Source organism: Grampus griseus (assembly GCF_964374135.1).
Source record: "Grampus griseus genome assembly, chromosome: 5".
NCBI lineage: Eukaryota > Metazoa > Chordata > Mammalia > Artiodactyla > Delphinidae > Grampus > Grampus griseus.
The window spans coordinates 38,689,479-38,709,797 of record NC_138998.1 but is presented as its reverse complement, the minus strand read 5'-3'; positions in this window follow the sequence as shown (position 1 = coordinate 38,709,797).

Genomic DNA, 20,319 nt, shown 5'->3' with positions numbered 1-20,319 from the left:
AGGGAAAGCCACTATGATCTTTCGTGACTACTTGGGATGTGGTTGGGCTGAAATCAGATGCCCAGAGCATGGGTAACACAGAAAAACTTTATCCAGAAAGGAAAGCAGAGTTATGGAGAGGCCAGATGCAGATACGAACCCTTGCAAGAAATGTCAAATCCAAAGAGTAAAGTACAAAAATCTAGGAGAAAGTATGAGTTGAAGGATGGCTTCAGTCTAAAATGCTGCCGAAGGCAGAAGACTAAGTACTTCTGATCAGTTTCAGATAACTCCTGGAAAATTATCTTTTTTTTTTTTTTTTTGGTCAGAGTTCCCGTTCCCATGAACATAAGCCAACTGTCCTACAAGTGCAATTTGTTGGCCTGTATTGGGCAGAATGCACCCAAATATCTTTCCAAGTGGGTTTGCCTCAGTGACGAAAATCCCCGTAACACCTACAACCCCAGGGTGACACAGTGTTGCTCCCTATTAGCTTGGAAATGCAATCTGCATTGGACAAAAAGTTATTTTCAACTCTGAATTTCTGAGTTTGTGTTGCTTTATAAGAACATTTTCCCAATCGCTTATAGAGACCTGAGGGAATTAAACAAGGTGTGGGTAATTTTTTGATGATGGAGAGGGGCTGGTCCTTATGGACTGACGCTGAGAAAGGCAAGGTTGGGTATGTCACTTTTCATAGAGATGCTAACCATCTGAGTACTAGCAAGCCATCTGCCAAGGGTCCCAGGAAGGTCAGAAAAGGCCATTGAAAGGAGGATGCAGAATTGTTGTTCTGGTCACTCTCAGGGTTGTTCTGTGACTCTCTCCATAAGCAGAACTATTCTAAATGCCTAATCAAAAATGCTGAATCAACTCATTCAGATGAACAGATCCTTGGCATTCTCCATGTGTTGACCCGACTCGAGTAGCACCATCAGGCCCTGGTGTTCACAGCTCTGTGTAATCATCTCCCCTTGAATATGTTAGGAACTTATGACATGCTTCTAATTTATAGAATGTGGCAAAGGTAATGGGATGTCATCTTCTTAATTACATTATGATATAGGCCTCCTTCTTGCTATCAGGCTTACTCTAGAGATTCTCCTTGCTGATTTGATAAAGTAAGCAGCTGTATTGGGAAAGCCAGCACGGCAAAGAACTGCAGGTAGCTTCTAGGAATGGTGGGTAGCCTCTAAGAGCCAAGGGCAGTCTCCAGCTGACAGCTAGAAAGATGGTGGGGCCCTCTGTCCTGTCCGCCAACCACAAGAAAATGGATTCTGCTACCAATGCCAGTGAGCTCAGAAGTAGATTTTTCCCCCATTGAGCCTCCAGATGAGAACACAGCCTGGCTGACACTTTGATTATAGCCTGTGAGGCCATCAGCAGAGGATCCATTTAAGTGACACTTTGACTCCCGACTCACAAAAATTGTGAGATAATAAATGTTTTGCTTTAAGCTGTTTGTTACACAGCAGTAGATAACTAATATACTTTGTTAACAGAAAGTGATCACAGCTCCCTTCCATTCCACTAATGTTACTCTTGTAACTCTTGTAATGTTAGGGGGCATGGCTAGAGAATCCCATTCTAGCAAACTATATTATACTTCTCCCACTTCCCTTGTCATTCCCTGGACAGATTTAAGTCCCTCAAATTTCCCATATATTTTGATACTGTAGGAGGCCTCCATCCACATCACATAAATAATATTATAATGCACCTATGTCACACATTAAATATAATTTTCTCTGCAGGAAAATGGAAATGAAATATTTTAATTTATAATTTTACCTTGAAATTATTTGGCTCAAAAACTCACTTAATTTAGAATGTCAGTGATTTCTTGGCAATTACCATGCGTACTTAGGAACTTGTGAAAGAAGAACATATCACCTTCAAATGTTTTCCAATATAATGAAATTTTCACACATACTACAATTGAACACTTAATGAAGTCGACATAATGTATTTTTAGGAGATGTTTAGATATATATTAATTTCATTTTTGAAGGGTTCTTTAAGAATTTTGGAGTCCATGAGTTCTTATTCAGGTCTCAAATCTGTTTTGCTTTCCCCTGAGAACCTCATGTGTCCTGGACCTTGTGCCAGTAATGCCTAATGAATAATAATAATAATAAAAAAGCCTGTCTTTCTTGCATACATCTTTATTTATTTATTTTTGCGGTACGTGGGCCTCTCACTGCTGTGGCCTCTCCCATTGTGGAGCACAGGCTCCGGACACGCAGGCTCAGCAGCCATGGCTCACGGGCCCAGCCACTCCGTGGCATGTGGGATCTTCCTGGACCAGGGCACGAACCCTTGTCCCCTGCATCGGCAGGCAGACTCTCAACCACTGCGCCACCAGGGAAGCCCCATACATCTTTTTTTAATTAAATCTATAATTTTTCATACAAGCAAATGCCATGGATAGGTTAAAGATAATGCTATTAAAGAAAAAGTAAAGAATAAAAGAATGCACACATATAACTGTAGGGAAAACCGAAACCAAAGATTACAGTTCTCAGAGCTTGTTAGTGAAAAACAAAAACAAAGAAAGCAAGCACACACGCGCACACACACACGTACAAACACACATCAGGATTTTCTTCTTAATTTTAAACTAGGGTCATGTGGATCAGCGTACTCAAGCTTCTGTTTTTCTTTCCAAAAAAGGCAGTGGAAATGGGACATTTTTCTACTTAAGGTCCCCAGGTCAATAGCAGCACTGAGATTATGCTTTTGAATTCACTATCCCTAAAAAACCAAAAACGAAATCTTTCCAAATGAGCAAGTCATTTCCTAACTCTGAGCCTCAGTGGTCCTATCTGTAAGCAGGAGGAATTGACTGGTAGTCAGTCAGGCTCTTTCCATCTCTAAAACCCTAGGCGTCTAAGTATCCAAAGGCAGGAAACAGACTTGAATTAGACCCTGAATACTGACAATCACATTGTCTCTGGCCACACAACTTCATTATTCACCAATATTTCTCCTCCTGGACATTATATAATAAAAAAATCCTTTGTGATTACCAAAAGAGACTTGTAAAACTAACTGTGTTCACTCAACCATTTAGGGGAGGAAGACAAATCTAATCAGAAAGGTCTTCAAACGGCACCATCTTAATCCATACTTGGATATCATGGGGGAAGGGACTGGTTTACTTTTTTTTTTTTCCCTCATATTTCTTAATTACCTAGAGCTTGAAAGGCCTGGGTGGCCATCTGCCATGAATGCTTTGCAGATTTTACCTAGAAGGGAAGCTGAAGGAAATGACTCCACAGGAGCTTCCAGTTCTCAGCCTGAATCTTAAAAGCAACAACAACAGAATGTTCTCAACCAAAAGGCAAGACTGTAAAAACTCCAGGAGGAGCCTGGCTAACTAGCACATGCTCTTGAGCACTTGCCACAAGAAACACACAGCTTCCAAACCAGAGTGGGGGTGAGGATCTATAGACTGGCTGGAAGGGCAGAGGAGAGTGAGTGACAGTGTAGTCTCTGTGTGGGGCACCAGTCTCAGTCTATTTTTTGTGGGTTTAGTGTAAAAGAGTGGATTTTATGTAAGCCATGAGGAATAAAAGAAAGTTACTCTCTGTACAAAAATGAGGCAAAACAACGTAGACAAATGAGTGCCTGAGAAACCCTGTTTATGTGCCAGGTCAGAGACTAAGTAATGTTCATTTATGTTTAAATGTAATCCCTTCCCACCTGTACCGGCTGGGATCTCAGCAGGAATAATAATCAGTGCAGCTGGTTCAAAGAACAGAGCTCAATGAAGGGCACAGAGGCGCAGACAGGGTTAAGGGAACCAATAAGGGGCAGCCAGGAATCCAGATACTAGCAACAGTAGGTAGCAGTCACCACCCCCAAAGGAAAAAGCAGTGTTCCCGGAGCCCAGTGAAAACTAGAACTGCCAGGAACGGGCTGTCCAGGAGGCTGAGATCAGGGATGAACATATTCCTTACTAGAGACTCGGCACTGAGGCAGGAGAGAGCAAAGAACTGCCAGCCTCTCTTTCCTATCACCATCAGTGCCTCCTACTGGCCAACTCAACTGGTAGCCAACAGGCAAGGGAGCCTGGATGATGCATTCCCTGGGATCAGACACCTGGGGCACAGAGAAAAGCAGAGGATGGATTGGGGCCATGAGGTAGGGGGCATGGAAAAAAACCAGAACAGGGGGAGATTTGAGAAGATGGTGGAAGAGTAAGATGTGGAGATCACCATCCTCCCCACAGATACATCAGAAATACATCTACACGTGGAACAACTCCTATAGAACACCTACTGAACGCTGGCAGAAGACCTCAGACCTCCCAAAAGGTCTGCCCTACCCACATACCTGGGCAGGGTAAAAGAAACAAGAATAAACAGAGACAAAAGAATAGGTACGGGACCTGCACCAGTGGGAGGGAGTCGTGAAGGAGGAAACGTTTCCACACACTAGGAAGCCCCTTCACTGGTGGAGACGGAGGCTGGCAGGGGGAAGCTTCAGAGCCACGGAGGAGAGCGCAGCAACAGGGGTGCGGAGCAAAGCAGAGAGATTCCCGCACAGAGGATCGGTGCCGACCAGCACTCACCAGCCCGAGAGGCTTGTCTGCTCACCTGCCGGGGCGGGTGGGGGCTGGGAGCTGAGGCTCGGGGCTTCGGTCTGAGCGCCGGGAGAGAACTGGGGTTGACGGCGTGAACACAGCCTGCAGGGGGTTTAGTACACCACGGCTAGCCGGGAGGGAGTCCGGGAAAAGTCTGGACCTGCGAGCAAGAGACTTTTTCTTCCCTCTTTGTTTCCTGGTGCGCGAGGAGAGGGGATTAAGAGCACTGCTTAAAGGAGTGCCAGAGACGGGCGCGACCCGCGGCTAAAAGCGTGGACCCCAGAAACGGGCATGAGACGCTAAGGCTGCTGCTGCCGCCACCAAGAAGCCTGTGTGCGAGCACAGGTCACTATCCACACCCCCCTTCCGGGGAGCCTGTGCAGCCCGCCACTGCCAGGGTCCCGGGATCCAGGAACAACTCCCCCGGGAGAACGCACGGCGCGCCTCAGGTTGGTGCAACGTCACGTCGGCCTCTGCCGCCGATGGCTCGCCCCAGTTCCATACCCCTCCCTCCCCCTGGCCTGAGTGAGCCAGAGCCCCCGAATCAGCGGCTCCTTTAACCCTGCCCTGTCTGAGCGAAGAACAGATACACTCTGGCGACCTACACGCAGAGGCGGGCCAAATCCAAAGCTGAACCCCGGGAGCTGTGCGAACAAAGAAGAGAAAGGGAAATCTCTCCCAGCAGCCTCAGAAGCAGCGGATTAAAGCTCCACAATCAACTTGATGTACCCTGCATCTGTGGAATACATGAATAGACAACGAATCATCCCAAATTGAGTAGGGAGAATTTGGGAGCAAGGTAGATTATTTTTTCCCCTTTTCTTCTTTTTGTTAGTGTGTATGTTTATGCTTCTGTGTGAGATTTTGTCTGTATAGCTTTGCTTTCACATTTTCTCCTAGGGTTGTGTCTGTCCGTTTCTTTTTTTTTTTTTTTTTTACTTTTTAAAATTTTTTCCTTGATAATAATTTTTTATTTTATTTTACTTTATTTTATTTTATCCTCTTTCTTTCTATTTATTCTCCCTTTTATTCTGAGCCATGTGGAGGACAGGCTGTTGGTGCCCCAGCCAGGCATCAGGGCTGCCCCACTGATGTGGGAGAGCTAACTTCAGGACACTGGTCTACAAGACACCTCCCAGCTCCACGTAATAATATCAAACGGTGAAAATCTCCCAGAGATCTCCACCTCAACACCAAGACCCAGCTCCACTCAACGACAAGCAAGCTACACTACCGGACACCCTATGCCAAACAACTAGGAAGACAGGAACACAACCCCATCCATTAGCAGAGAGGCTGCCTAAAATCATAATAAGGCCACAGACACCCAAAACACACCACCAGACGTGGACCTGCCCACCAGAAAGACAAAATCCAGCCTCACCCACCAGAATACAGGCACTAGTCTGCTCCACCAGGAAGCCTACACAACCCACTGAACCAACCTTAGCCACTGGGGACAGACACCAAAAACAACAGGAACTACGAACCTGCAGTCTGTGAAAAAGAGACCCCAAACACAGTAAGAAAAATGAAAAGACAGAAAAACACACAGCAGATGAAGGAGCAAGGTAAAAACCCACCAGACCTAACAAATGAAGAGGAAATAGGCAGTCTACCTCAAAAAGAATTCAGAATAATGATAGTAAAGATGATCCAAAATGTTGCAAATAGGATGGACAAAATGCAAGAAACATTTAACAAGGACCTAGAAGAACTAAAGAGGAAACAAACAACGATGAACAACACAATAAATGAAATTAAAAATACTCTAGAAGGGATCAATAGCAGAATAACTGAGGCAGAAGAATGGATAAGTGACCTGGAAGATAAAATAGTGGAAATAACTACTGCAGAGCAGAATAAAGAAAAAAGAATGAAAAGAACTGAGGACAGTCTCAGAGACCTCTGGGACAACATTAAACGCACCAACATTCCAATTATAGGGGTTCCAGAAGAAGAGAGAAAGAAAGGGATTGAGAAGATATTTGAGGAGATTATAGTTGAAAACTTCCCTAATATGGGAAAGGAAATAGTTAATCAAGTCCAGGAAGCACAGAGAGTCCCATACAGGATAAATCCAAGGAGAAATATGCCAAGACACTTAATCAAACTGTCAAAAATTAAATACAAAGAAAACATATTAAAAGGAGCAAGGGAAAAACAACAACACACAAGAGAATCCCCATAAGGTTAATAGCTGATCTTTCAGCAGAAACTATGCAAGCCAGAAAGGAGTGGCAGGACATATTTAAAGTGATGAAGGAGAAAAACCTACAACCAAGATTACTCTACTCAGCAAGGATCTCATTCAGATTTGACGGAGAAATTAAAACCTTTACAGACAAGCTAAAGCTGAGAGAGTTCAGCACGACCAAACCAGCTCTACAAGAAATGCTAAAGGAACTTCTCTAGGTAAGAAACACATGAGAAGGAAAAGACCTACAATAACAAACCCAAAACAATTAAGAAAATGGGAACAGGAACATACATATTGATAATTACCTTAAATGTAAATGGATTAAATGCTCCCACCAAAAGACACAGACTGGCTGAATGGATACAAAAATAAGACCCGTATATATGCTATCTACAAGAGACCCACTTTAGACCTAGGGACACATACAGACTGAAAGTGAGGGGATGGAAAAAGATATTCCATGCAAATGGAAATCAGAAGAAACCTGGAGTAGCAATTCTCATGTCAGACAAAATAGACTTTAAAGTAAAGACTATTACAACAGACAACGAAGGACACTACATAATGATCAAGGGATCAATCCAAGAAAAAGATATAACAACTGTAAATATTTATGCACCCAACATAGGAGCACCTCAATACATAAGGCAAATACTAACAGCCATAAAAGGGGAAATTGACAGCATCACAATCATAGAAGGGGACTTTAACACCCCACTTTCACCAATGGACAGATCATCCAAAATGAAAATAAATAAGGAAACAAGCTTTAAATGATACATTAAACAAGATGGGCTTAATTGATATTTATAGGACATTCCAGCCAAAAACAACAGAACACACATTTTACTCAAACGCTCATGGAACATTCTCCAGGATAGATCATATCTTGGGTCACATATCTACCCATGGTCAATTTAAGAAAATTGAAACTGTATCAAGTATCTTTTCCGACCACAATGCTATGAGACTAGATATCAATTACAGGAAAAGATCTGTAAAAAATACAAACACATGGAGGCTAAACAATACACTACTTAGTAACCAAGTGATCACTGAAGAAATCAAAGAGGAAATCAAAAAATACCTAGAAACAAATGACAAATGGAGACACGATGACCCAAAACCTATGGGATGCAGCAAAAGCAGTTCTAAGAGGGAAGTTTATAGCAATACAATCCTACCTTAAGAAACAGGAAACATCTAAAATAAACAACCTAAACTTGCAGCTAAATCAATTAGAGAAAGAAGAACAAAAAAACCCCAAAGTTAACAGAAGGAAAGAAATCATAAAGATCAGATCAGAAATAAATGAAAAAGAAATGAAGGAAATGATAGCAAAGATCAATAAAACTAAAAGCTGGTTCTTTGAGAAGATAAACAAAATTGATAAACCATTAGCCAGACTCATCAAGAAAAAAAGAGAGAAGACTCAAATCACTAAAATTAGAAATGAAAAAGGAGAAGTAACAACTGACAATGCAGAAATACAAAGGATTATGAGAGATTACTACAAGCAACTCTATGCCAGTAAAATGGACAACCTGGAAGAAATGGACAAATTCTCAGAAAAGCACAACCTTCTGAGACTGAACCAGGAAGAAACAGAAAATATGAACAGACCAATCACAAGCACTGAAATTGAAACTGTGATTTAAAATCTTCCAACAAACAAAGCTCAGGGCCCGATGGCTTCACAGGGGAATTCTATCAAACATTTAGAGAACAGCTAACACCTATCCTTCCCAAACTCTTCCAAAATATAGCAGAGGGAGGAACACTCCCAAACTCATTCTACAAGGCCACCATCACCTTGATACCAAAACCAGACAAAGATGTCACAAAGAAAGAAAACTACAGGCCAACATCACTGATGAACATAGATACAAAAATCCTCAACAAAATACTAGGAAACAGAATCTAACAGCACATAAAAAGGATCATACACCATGATCAAGTTGGGTTTATTCCAGGAATGCAAGGATTCTTCAATATACGCAAATCAATCAACGTGATACACCATATTAACAAACTGAAGGAGAAAAACCATATGATCATCTCAATAGATGCAGAGAAAGCTTTCGACAAAATTCAACACCCATTTATGATAAAAACCCTGCAGAAAGTAGGAATAGAGGGAACTTTCCTCAACATAATAAATGCCATATATGACAAACCCACAGCCAACATCGTCCTCAATGGTGAAGAACTGAAACCATTTCCACTAAGATGAGGAGCAAGATAAGGTTTCCCACACTCACCAATCTTTTTTCTTTTTTTTTTTTTTTTGCGGTATGCAGGCCTCTCACTGTTGTGGCCTCTCCTGTTGTGGAGCACAGGCTCCAGACACACAGGCTCAGTGGCCAAGGCTCACAGGCCCAGCCGCTCTGTGGCATGTGGGATCTTCCCAGACTGGGGCACGAACCCGTGTCCCCTACATTGGCAGGCAGACTCTCAACCACTGCACTACCAGGGAAGTCCTTACCACTGTTATTCCACATAGTTTTGGAAGTTTTAGCCACAGCAATCAGAGAAGAAAAGGAAATAAAAGGAATCCAAATCAGAAAAGAAGAAGTAAAGCTGTCACTCTTTGCAGATGACATGATACTATACATAGAGAATCCTAAAGATGCTACCAGAAAACTACTAGAGCTAATCAATGAATTTGGTACAGTAGCAGGATACAAAATTAATGCACAGAAATCTCTGGCATTCTTTTACACTAATGATAAAAAATCTGAAAGTGAAAGTAAGAAAACACTCCCATTTACCACTGCAACAAAAAGAATAAAGTATCTAGGAATAAACCTAACTAAGGAGACAAAAGACCTGTATGCAGAAAATTATAAGACACTGATGAAAGAAATTAAAGATGATACAAATAGATGGAGAGATATACCATGTTCTTGGATTGGAAGAATCAATATTGTGAAAATGACTATGCTACCCAAAGCAATCTACAGATTCAATGCAACCCCTATCAAACTACCGCTGGCATTTTTCACAGAACAGGAACAAAAAATTTCACAATTTGTATGGAAACACAAAAGACCCCAAATGGCCAAAGCAATCTTGAGAACGAAAAATAGAGCTGGAGGAATCAGGCTCCCTGACTGCAGACTATACTACAAAGCTACAGTAATCAAGACAGTATGGTACTGGCACCAAAACAGAAATATAGATCAACAGAACAGATAGAAAGCCCAGAAATAAACCCACGCACATATGGCCACCTTATCTTTGACAAAGGAGGCAAGAATATACAATGGAGAAAAGACAGCCTCTTCAATAAGTGGTGCTGGGAAAACTGGACAGGTACACATAAAAGAATGAAATTAGAACACTCCCTAACACCATACACAAAAATAAACTCAAAATGGATTAAAGACCTAAATGTAAGGCCAGACACTATCAAACTCTTCGAGGAAAACATAGGCAGAACACTCTATGACATAAATCACAGCAAGATCCTTTTTGACCCATCTCCTAGAGAAATGGAAATAAAAACAAAAATAAACAAATGGGACCTAATGAAACTTCAAAGCTTTTGCACAGCAAAGGAAACCATAAACAAGATGAAAAGACAATCCTCAGAATGGGAAAAAATATTTGCAAATGAGGCAACTGACAAAGGATTAATCTCCAAAATTTACAAGCAGCTCATGCAGCTCAATAACAAAAAAACCAAACAACCCAATCCAAAAATGGGCAGAAGACCTAAATAGACATTTCAGGAAAGAAGATATACAGATTGCCAACAAATACATGAAAGAATGTTCAACATCATTAATCATTAGAGAAATGCAAATCCAAACTACAATGAGATATCATCTCACACCAGTCAGAATGGCCATCATCAAAAAATCTAGAAACAATAAATGCTGGAGAGGATGTGGAGAAAAGGGAACACTCTTGCACTGCTGGTGGGAATGTGAACTGGTACAGCCACTATGGAGAATAGTATGGAGGTTCCTTAAAAAACTAGAAATAGAACTACCATATGACCCAGCAATCCCACTCTTGGGCACATACCCTGAAAAAACCATAATTCAAAAAGAGTCATGTAGGGCTTCCCTGGTGGTGCAGTGGTTGAGAGTCCACCTGCCGATGCAGGGGACACGGGTTTGTGCCTCGGTCCGGAGGATCCCACGTGCTGTGGAGCAGCTGGGCCCATGGGCCATGGCCGCTGAGCCTGCACGTCCAGAACCTGTGCTCCACAACAGGGGAGGCCACAACGGTGAGAGGCCCGGGTCCGCAAAAAAAAAAAAAAAAAAAGGAATCATGTACCAAAATGTTCCTTGCAGCTCTATTTACAATAGCCAGGACATGGAAGCAACCTAAGTGTCCATCAACACATGAATGGATAAAGAAGATTGGCACATATATACAATGGAATATTACTGAGCCATAAAAAGAAACGAAATTGAGTTATTTCTAGTGAGGTGGATGGACCTAGAGTCTGTCATACAGAGTGAAGTAAGTCAGAAAGAGGAAAAGAAGTACCATATACTAACACATATATATGGAATCTAAGAAAAAAAAAGTCATAAAGAACCTAGGAGTAAGACAGGAATAAAGACACACACCTATTAGAGCATGGACTTGAGGATATGGGGAGGGGGAAGGGTAAGCTGGGACAAAGCGAGTGAGAGGCGTGGACATATATACACTACCAAACGTAAGGTAGATAGCTAGTGGGAAGCAGCCACATAGCACAGGGAGATCAGCTCGGTGCTTTGTGACTGCCTGGAGGGGTGGGATAGGGAGGATGGGAGGGAGGGAGATGCAAGAGGGAAGAGATATGGGAACATATGTATATGTATAACTGATTCACATTGTTATAAAGCAGAAACTAACACACCATTGTAAAGCAATTATACTCTAATAAAGATGTTAAAAAAATACAAGACAGAGTGATAGAGATTAGATTATATCATAATTCTAACTTTGTATGGTTACTTGACGTTCTAGCATCATAACATTAAACAAATTAACTTTTTAAAAAAAAAGAAAATAACCAGAGCACAACCTTAAGAGACACATGTGTATGTAATGGCATTCCTGTTTGAAATGTCAGCAAACTGAGGCTCAGAGTAGTTAAGGTACTTGTTTCAGGTCACACAACCAGCACAAGGGAGCTGAGGGGTAAGAAAGTCAGACTTCAGTTCTGTTTTACAGATGAAGGAGCTAAGGATCAAAGAAGAAATTAACACTTTTCTTCGAAAAGGTAGGCAATAATAAATGGGTTTGATCCAACAGCAGAAGGGAACAGGCAACAGAGGGTGGGAGCTGCCTGATACTGAGTTAGCAAAACAGAAAAGATTAAGCACAGATCAATAATTTGCAAAATTTTAAATGAGAAAGGCACTAACAGGTATTTACTGTTACAATCTTTAATTTTACATGTGTCTTTCACCATTAGTCTAAATTTTATTTTTCCCTAAGAATATATAAACAAAGATAAGAGTTAACATCTGGTCAACTGAGTGCTGCTATCTGAATGGTGTGCCTTCTAAACAAACATCACCCAGAAAAGCTGCAGACTACGTGATTTTAAAGGTGTGATGCAAAATTATCTCACACTCTCTAGCGACTCAGGAGCAAGGAGATTCCATGATTAACAACATGGAAGGGATTGCTAAAAGGTATCAAAGGAGGAATACTTTTAATTTATTTTAAAAAAAAGACCTTAACCAGGAGAAGTGTGATTCTACTAAATAGCTCTACTTTTGTAGAAAGGTAGATGAGACTACATTATGCTCTAGTCCTGCTTCCATATGTTATCTGAAAAAATACCCCACTTAACTAAAAGCAGATACGGCATAAAGGTCCACCTAGCCTTGTTCACCATTGTATCTGACCCTGGCACTTCCTGGCATATAGCAAATACTCCATAAATTTTTGTTAAATAAGTCTACACCTGAGGAACTACTATGTTTCAAACTCTATGTGCCAGAGAAGATACACAACATATATATTTCATCCTTTCCTCAACCCTATGAGGTTGACATTATTATCATCCCCATTTCACAGATGAGGAAGCTGAGCTTACACAGCTAGCAAGTGGTGTGGCCAGGATGCATTCCATACAGTGTCATCTGTAGCCCTCTTGCCTCTCAGAGATCTAGGTGTCTTGGGCTCAAAGATCCACCAAATCTGTGGTCTTTAAGTCAAAGCTCTCCCTGAACCTTTTGCTAATTCACAGGAACCTGCATTCTCTCTCACACAGTGTCTACAGGGCCTCAGTTGTAAAGGCAACTGTGAGCAACACAGACTGTCTTGAAGATGACATGAGGAAGACGGAGGAGGTGCTTACATCACAAAACCTCCCAGCAAACAACTGAAAAATTCCTATTTAAGGTTTCTGTTTACTGTATGACTCCATTATATAACATTCTTGAAATGACAAAATCACAGAGCTGGAGAACAGATTAGTGGTTCCCAGAGGTCAGGGAGGGGGAAAGGAGGGAGGGGACTGTGGCTGGAAAGGCATCACTAGGGATCCTGATAATGGAACTGTTCCGTGTCTTGACTCTGGTGGTGGTCACGCCAACCTATACATGTGATAACAGTACACAGAACTAAACACACTCATGAGCACTTGCACACTCACACACGTGCACACAGATTCAAGTGAGTGTATGATAAACTGGTAAAATCCCAAGAGGATCAGTGGATTGCGGCAACATCAATTTCCTGGTTGTAAAAGTGAACTATAGTTATATAAGACGTTACCACCCGGGGGAAAGTGGGTGAAGAGCATATGGGATCTCTCTGTATTATAACTTAGAACTGCGTGAGAACCTACAATTATCTCAAAAATTTTAATGGAAATATTAATAATTACATCATAGCCTTTGCTGTAATTTTTCTTCTCTATTCTCCAAATTACCAGTAATATTTTTTAGTGGCTTTACTAATTAAAGTAAAAAAAATGTGTTGTTGAACATGTGAGTTGATTTTACGAATAGACAGGACATTAGCAAATGGAGATGGGGATAAGAAAGAAGGTATTTCAGACCGAAGGAGGAGGAGGACCAACAGCACAGAGGCAGGAAAGCAAAGGGCATGTGTGTTCAGGAAACAAAGAAAACCCCACGTGCACAGAAGGAGGAATATGCGAGGAGCCTGGGCGAGGTAGGTAGAAAAAGGTGAGTAGGGTTGTATCATGAAGAAGAAGTCTGTTCTGAAGGCACTGCGGGAAGAAGAGTGACTTGTATGGGGAGAGGCAGGGGAGTGATGTGTTCAGGGTGGAGCTCTGGGGAAAGAGGTCTGACCACACGGTTGGGCAGGACAGACCGGAATGTTTGTGGATTGGAAGATATGAATGTCCAGGCAAGACTTAACAAGAAGGGATTAAGTCTAGAAACAAGGGGCCAATGTGCCAACACTGCAAAGAACGTGGACTGTGCGGATGAAACTCCCTCTTGAGAAGGGAAATTCCAACAGGTATCACTAGAAAAATATTTGTGAAATCTGCATGTGTATTCCTAGATAAGAACAGAGGAAAAAACGTATTTCTAAATTCCATTCTGTTATCAGATGGATAAGAAAATTCATGTCTACACTAGGTGAAATGACATAGGTAGTCGGAAATTAATACTTGATGTCTGGATTTCTATCCATTCCTCTAGCTCATATACAGACATATCTAAAACCAATTCTAAGCTCAGTTATTACTAACTTTTAGTCCTAGAATGTACTTCAAATTCACAGGCTCCAAAATTTCTCTTACGATTGTATTCTCTGGTAATCTCAATTTATTGTCCCGTGAATTTTAACACAAACCTTTGCGAGAAAATAAAACAGAACCATATCACTAGACTATGGTTTATTCAGCCAAAATGAAATAAAAAATTTTTCTGAGTTGCTTTATAGGTTTATGAAGATGGTAACCAGGAAGCAATAATTTCCAATATTTCCCTCTACAGCCTTTCAAATACACTATAATAAAAGTGACCAAGGTCTCCTTTTAAATAGACAGCATTAATAACTTATAAGAGATCAGTGATAACCACTTATCACATAAATAAGCACTGTGGAGTTACAGAACTCCCAGATTAAATGAGAAGCATTTATTACACTTCTGCAGTGCAGTAAAATGTTTGGTACACATTGTACAGAAAACCCAAAGGCAGCCGCCCACTGGTTTTTAATTAAGTGTCATTCCCACTGAGTTAATAAGCATGCTATCAATAATGTGACTTTCCTTTAAAGTTTTGATAATAATTGTTCAAGCTATATTTTGTAATTACTGTTAATAGGTTTGATAAAATTCTCTAATTGCCACGCTCTTCTTGACTAACAACTGAATGTACTTCTCCTTCTGTGTCCAAGAACAATCAGTCTTTTTATTTCTAGAGCCTTAATAAAAACAGATCATGTGAAATTGATGTTCACCCGAGAATAATACACAACTGGGACGTTCAATCTTGAAACACAAACAGATTGCTTTGCTGATGAAGGAATAAGTACTACGGAGATTCAAAACAACTACAGGTTCCTGAGTGCTTCTTTTGTATCAGGCACTGTGGAAGAAGCATTGTCATGAGTGTTCACTGTAAATAAGAATCAATACAATATACAGAGGCATAAACTGAGACACAGAGAAACTAGCTACCTGGCCCAAGGTCCCACAGCTAGTCAGTGGAGCCAGAGCCCCAAAGCCTGTGCCCTTTCCATAGCCCACCAATTCCCTGTGTTGGACAGGAACTTTGTCCACTCACTGGAAGAATGAAGAAGACAGGAGCTGGCTCCAGATGAACCATGGCTTGGATGATATCACATCCACTTGTCTATGATAGTGCTCTGCCAGCAGGAGGCACTCAAAACATGTTTGTTAACTGTATGGAGTTCCTAGTTACCAGTTTAACAGAAGTGTGCCAGCATCATGCCCATTCGCCTCACCTCTGTGCCCTCTACTCTGTACTGCACAGGGGCCAAAAACACAGCACCAGTGCCCAGTGTGGCCAGTGACCAAGCGAATCTGCCCAGGGCTTCCAGTTAGGGGTGGGCAACCACTGACCAACCCACCTGCGATAATCACCAGTATTCAGCTTGACCTAGTTTTCTGCATTCCCAGCAGGATCAGCCCAGGCTGAAACAGACGCATTAGGGTAGTGATGAGCTGATTTCTGTTAACTCGAAGCGTTTTTTAACAGTTGATGATCAAAGTTCTTTAACAACCAATGAAAACAAATGTCAAGTATGTTGGTCAAGACGATCTTTAACTAGATTGAAAGAAAGCTTCAGGTAGCTCCGTGGGGTCATCAGGTGGGCTTATCCACTTTTATCTAATTGCCTAAGAATAACACCTCTTGAAAAACACCCAGCCTTCTCAATTCAGTTTACTTCAATTCAACTAAGTTCAGGTAAATTGATCATGTGTTCACAACCTACCTGGCTCTGTTTCAGGCACTGGAAATACAAAGATGAATTAAACATTATTCTCTTTCAGGAGTTTGTAGTCTTGTAGGGACCCAGTCATGTTTATAACTAATAGGGGAGATTGAAACCAATGCTTAATAATAACATCAGAAACGTGCTATGATCCCAAAAAGAGGACAATGGGAAGAATACAAGGATCTAATTCTTACATTGAATTTATTATGTGCAATGCACTGAACTAGGTGCTTTCATATTCACCTTTCTCTTTCATTCTTCACAACAACCCTAAGAGGTAACAATTCCTATCCCATTTTTTAGAGGAGCAAAATAAGCCTCATAGCAGTTGAATACCTGGCCTGTGGTCACATGACTATGACTGACAGAGCCAGGATGCCCACCCATTCATTCTAAAGCACATGCTCTTCCATTGCTGACTTCACACAGCCAGGATTTTTTCTGGGAGTATCAGAATAGCTTCACGAGATCAGGAGGAAACAAGATGGCAGAGTAGAAGGACGTGCTCTCGCTCCCTCTTGCGAGAACACCAGAATCACAACTAGCTGCTGGACAATCATTGACAGGAAGACACTGGAACTCACCAAAAAAGATACCCCACATCCAAAGACAAAGGAGAAGCCACAATGAGACAGTAGGAGGGGCACAATCACAGTAAAATCAAATCCCATAACTGGTGGGTGGGTGACTCACAGACTGGCAAACACATACCAAAGAAGTCCACCCACTGGAGTGAAGGTTCTGAGCCCCATGTCAGGCTTCTGAACCTGGGGGTCCAGCAACGGGAGGAGGAATTCCTAGAGAATCAGACTTTGAAGTCTAGTGGGAATTGACTGCAGGACTTTGACAGGGCTGGGGAAACAGACTCCACTCTTGGAGGGCACACACAAAGTAGTGTGTACTTCAGGACCCAGGGGAAGGAGCAGGGAAGACTGAACCAGACCTACTTGCTAGTGTTGGAAGGTCTCCTCCAGAGGCAGGGGGTGGCTCTGTTTCGCCATGGGGACAAGAACACTGGCAGCAGAAGTTCTGGCAAGTACTCCTTGGCGTGAGTCCTCCCAGAGACTGTCATTAGCCCCACCGAAGAGCTCACGTAGGCACCAGTGTTGGGTTGCCTCAGGCCAAACAACCAACAGGGAGGGAACCAAGCCCCACCCATCAATAGTCAAGTGGATTAAAGTTTTACTGAGCTCTGCCCACCAGAGAAACAGTCAGCTCTACCCACCACAAGTCCCTCCCATCAAGCCCCTTAGATAGCCTCATCCACCAGAGGGCAGACAGCAGAAGCAAAAACAACTACAATCCTGCAGCCTGTGGAACAAAAACCACATTCACAGAAAGATAGACAAGATGAAAAGGCAGAGCGCTATATACCAGATGAAGGAACAAGACAAAACCCCAGAAAAACAACTAAATGAAGTGGAGATAGGCAACCTTCCAGAAAAAGAATTCAGAATAATGATAGTGAAGATGATCGAGGACCTCGGAAAAAAATTGGAGGCAAAGATCGAGAAGATGCAAGAAATGTTTAACAAAGACCTAGAAGAATTAAAGTTCAAACAAACAGATATGAACAATACAATAACTGAAATGAAAAATACACTAGAAGGAATCAATAGCAGAGTAACTGAGGCAGAAGAATGGATAAGTGACCTGGAAGACAGAATGGTGGAATTCACTGCTGTGGAAGAGACTAAACGAAAGAGAATGAAAAGAAATGAAGACAGCCTAAGAGACCTCTGCAACAACATTAAAGGCAACAACATTCTCATTATAGGGTTCCCAGAAGGAGAAGAGAGAGAAAAAGGACCAGAGAAAATATTTGAAGAGATTATAGTCGAAAAATTCCCTAACATGGGAAAGGAAATAGCCACCAAAGTCCAGGAAGCACAGTGAGTCCCATACACGATAAACCCAAGGAGAAACACGCCGAAACACATAGTAATCAAATTGTCAAAAATTACAAAGAAAAATTATTGAAAGCAGCAAGGGAAAAATGACAAATAACATACAAGGGAACTCCCACAAGGTTAACAGCTCATTTCTCAGCAGAAACTCTACAAGCCAGAAGGGAGTAGCATGAGATACTTAAAGTGATGAAAGTAAAGAACCTACAACCAAGTTTACTCTACCCAGCAAGGATCTCATTCAGATTCAATGGAGAAATCAAAAGCTTTAGAGACAAGCAAAAGCTAAGAGAATGCAGCACCAACAAACCAGCTCTACAACAAATGCTAAAGGAACTTCTCTAAGTGGGAAACACAAGAGAAGAAAAGGACCTACAAAAACAAACCCAAAACAACTAAGAAAATGGTCATAGGAACATACATATCGATAATTACCTTAAATGCAAATGGATTAAAGGTTCCAACCAAAAGACACAGACTGGCTGAATGGATACAAAAACAAGACCCGTATATATGTTGTCTACAAGAGACCCCCTTCACACCTAGGGACACATACAGACTGAAAGTGAGGGGATGGAAAAAGATATTCCATGCAAATGGAAATCAAAAGAAAGCTGGAGTAGCTATACTCATATCAGATAAAATAGACTTTAAAATAAAGAATGATACAAGAGACAAGGAAGGACACTACATAATGATCAAGGGATCAATCCAAGAAGCAGATATAAAAATTATAAATATATATGTACCCAACATAGATGCACCTCAATACATAAGGCAACTGCTAACAGCTATAAAAGAGGAAATCGACAGTTACACAATAATAGTGGGGGATTTTAACACCTCACTTACACCAATGGAAAGATCATCCAAATTGAAAATAAATAAGGAAACAGAAGCTTTAAATGACCCAATAGACCAGATAGATTTAATTGATATTTATAGGACATTCCATCCAAAATCAGTGGATTACACTTTCTTCTCAAGTGTGCACAGAATTTTCTCCAGGAAACATCACATCTTAGGTCACAAATCAAGCCTCAGTAAATTTAAGAAAATTGAAATCATATCAATCATCTTTTCTGACCACAATGCTATGAGATTAGAAACGAATTCAGGGAAATAACGTAAAAAACACAAACACATGGAGGCTAAACAATACGTTACTAAAAAACCAAGAGATCACTGAATAAATCAAACAGGAAATCAAAAAATACCTAGAGACAAATGACAATGAAAACACGACAATCCAAAACCTATATGATGCAGCAAAAGCAGTCCTAAGAGGGAAGTTTATAGCTATACAAGCCTACCTCAAGAAACAAGAAAAATCTCAAGTAAACTATCTAATCTTACACTTAAAGGAACTAGAGAAAGAAGAACAAACAAAACCCAAAGTTAGCAGAAGGAAAGAAATCATAAAGATCAGAGCAGAAATAAAGGAAAAAGAAACAAAGAAAGCAATAGCAAAGATCAATAAAACTAAAAGCTGCTTCTTTGAGAAGATAAACAAAATTGATAAACCATTAGCCACACTCATCAGGAAAAAGAGGGAGAGGACTCAAATCAATAAAACTAGAAACAAAAAAGGAAAAGTTACAGCAGACACCGCAAAAATACAAAGCATCCAACGAGACTACTACAAGCAACTCTATGCCAATAAAATGGACAACCTGGAAGAAATGGACAAATTCTTAGAAAGGTATAAGCTTCCAAGACTGAACCAGGAAGAAACAGAAACTATGAACAGACCAATCACAAGTATTGAAATAGAAACTGTGATTAAAAATCTTCCAACAAACAAAAGTCCAGGACCAGGTAGCTTCACAGGTGAATTCTATCAAACATTTAAAGAACAGCTAACACCCAACATTCTCAAACTCTTCCAAAAAATTGCAGAGGAAGGAACACTCCCAAACTCATTTTATGAGGCCACCATCACTCTGATTCCAAAACCAAAGATACTACAAAAAAAGAAAATTACAGACCAATATCGCTGATGAGTATAGATGTAAAAATCCTCAACAAAATACTAACAAACAGAACCCAACAACATGTTAAAAGGATCATACACCACGATCAAGTGGGATTTATCCCAGAGATGCAAGGATTCTTCAATATACACAAATCAATCAATGTGATACACCATATTAATAAATTGAAGAATAAAAACCACATGATCATTTCAGTAGATGCAGAAAAAGCTTCTGACACAATTCAACACCCATTTATGATAAAAACTC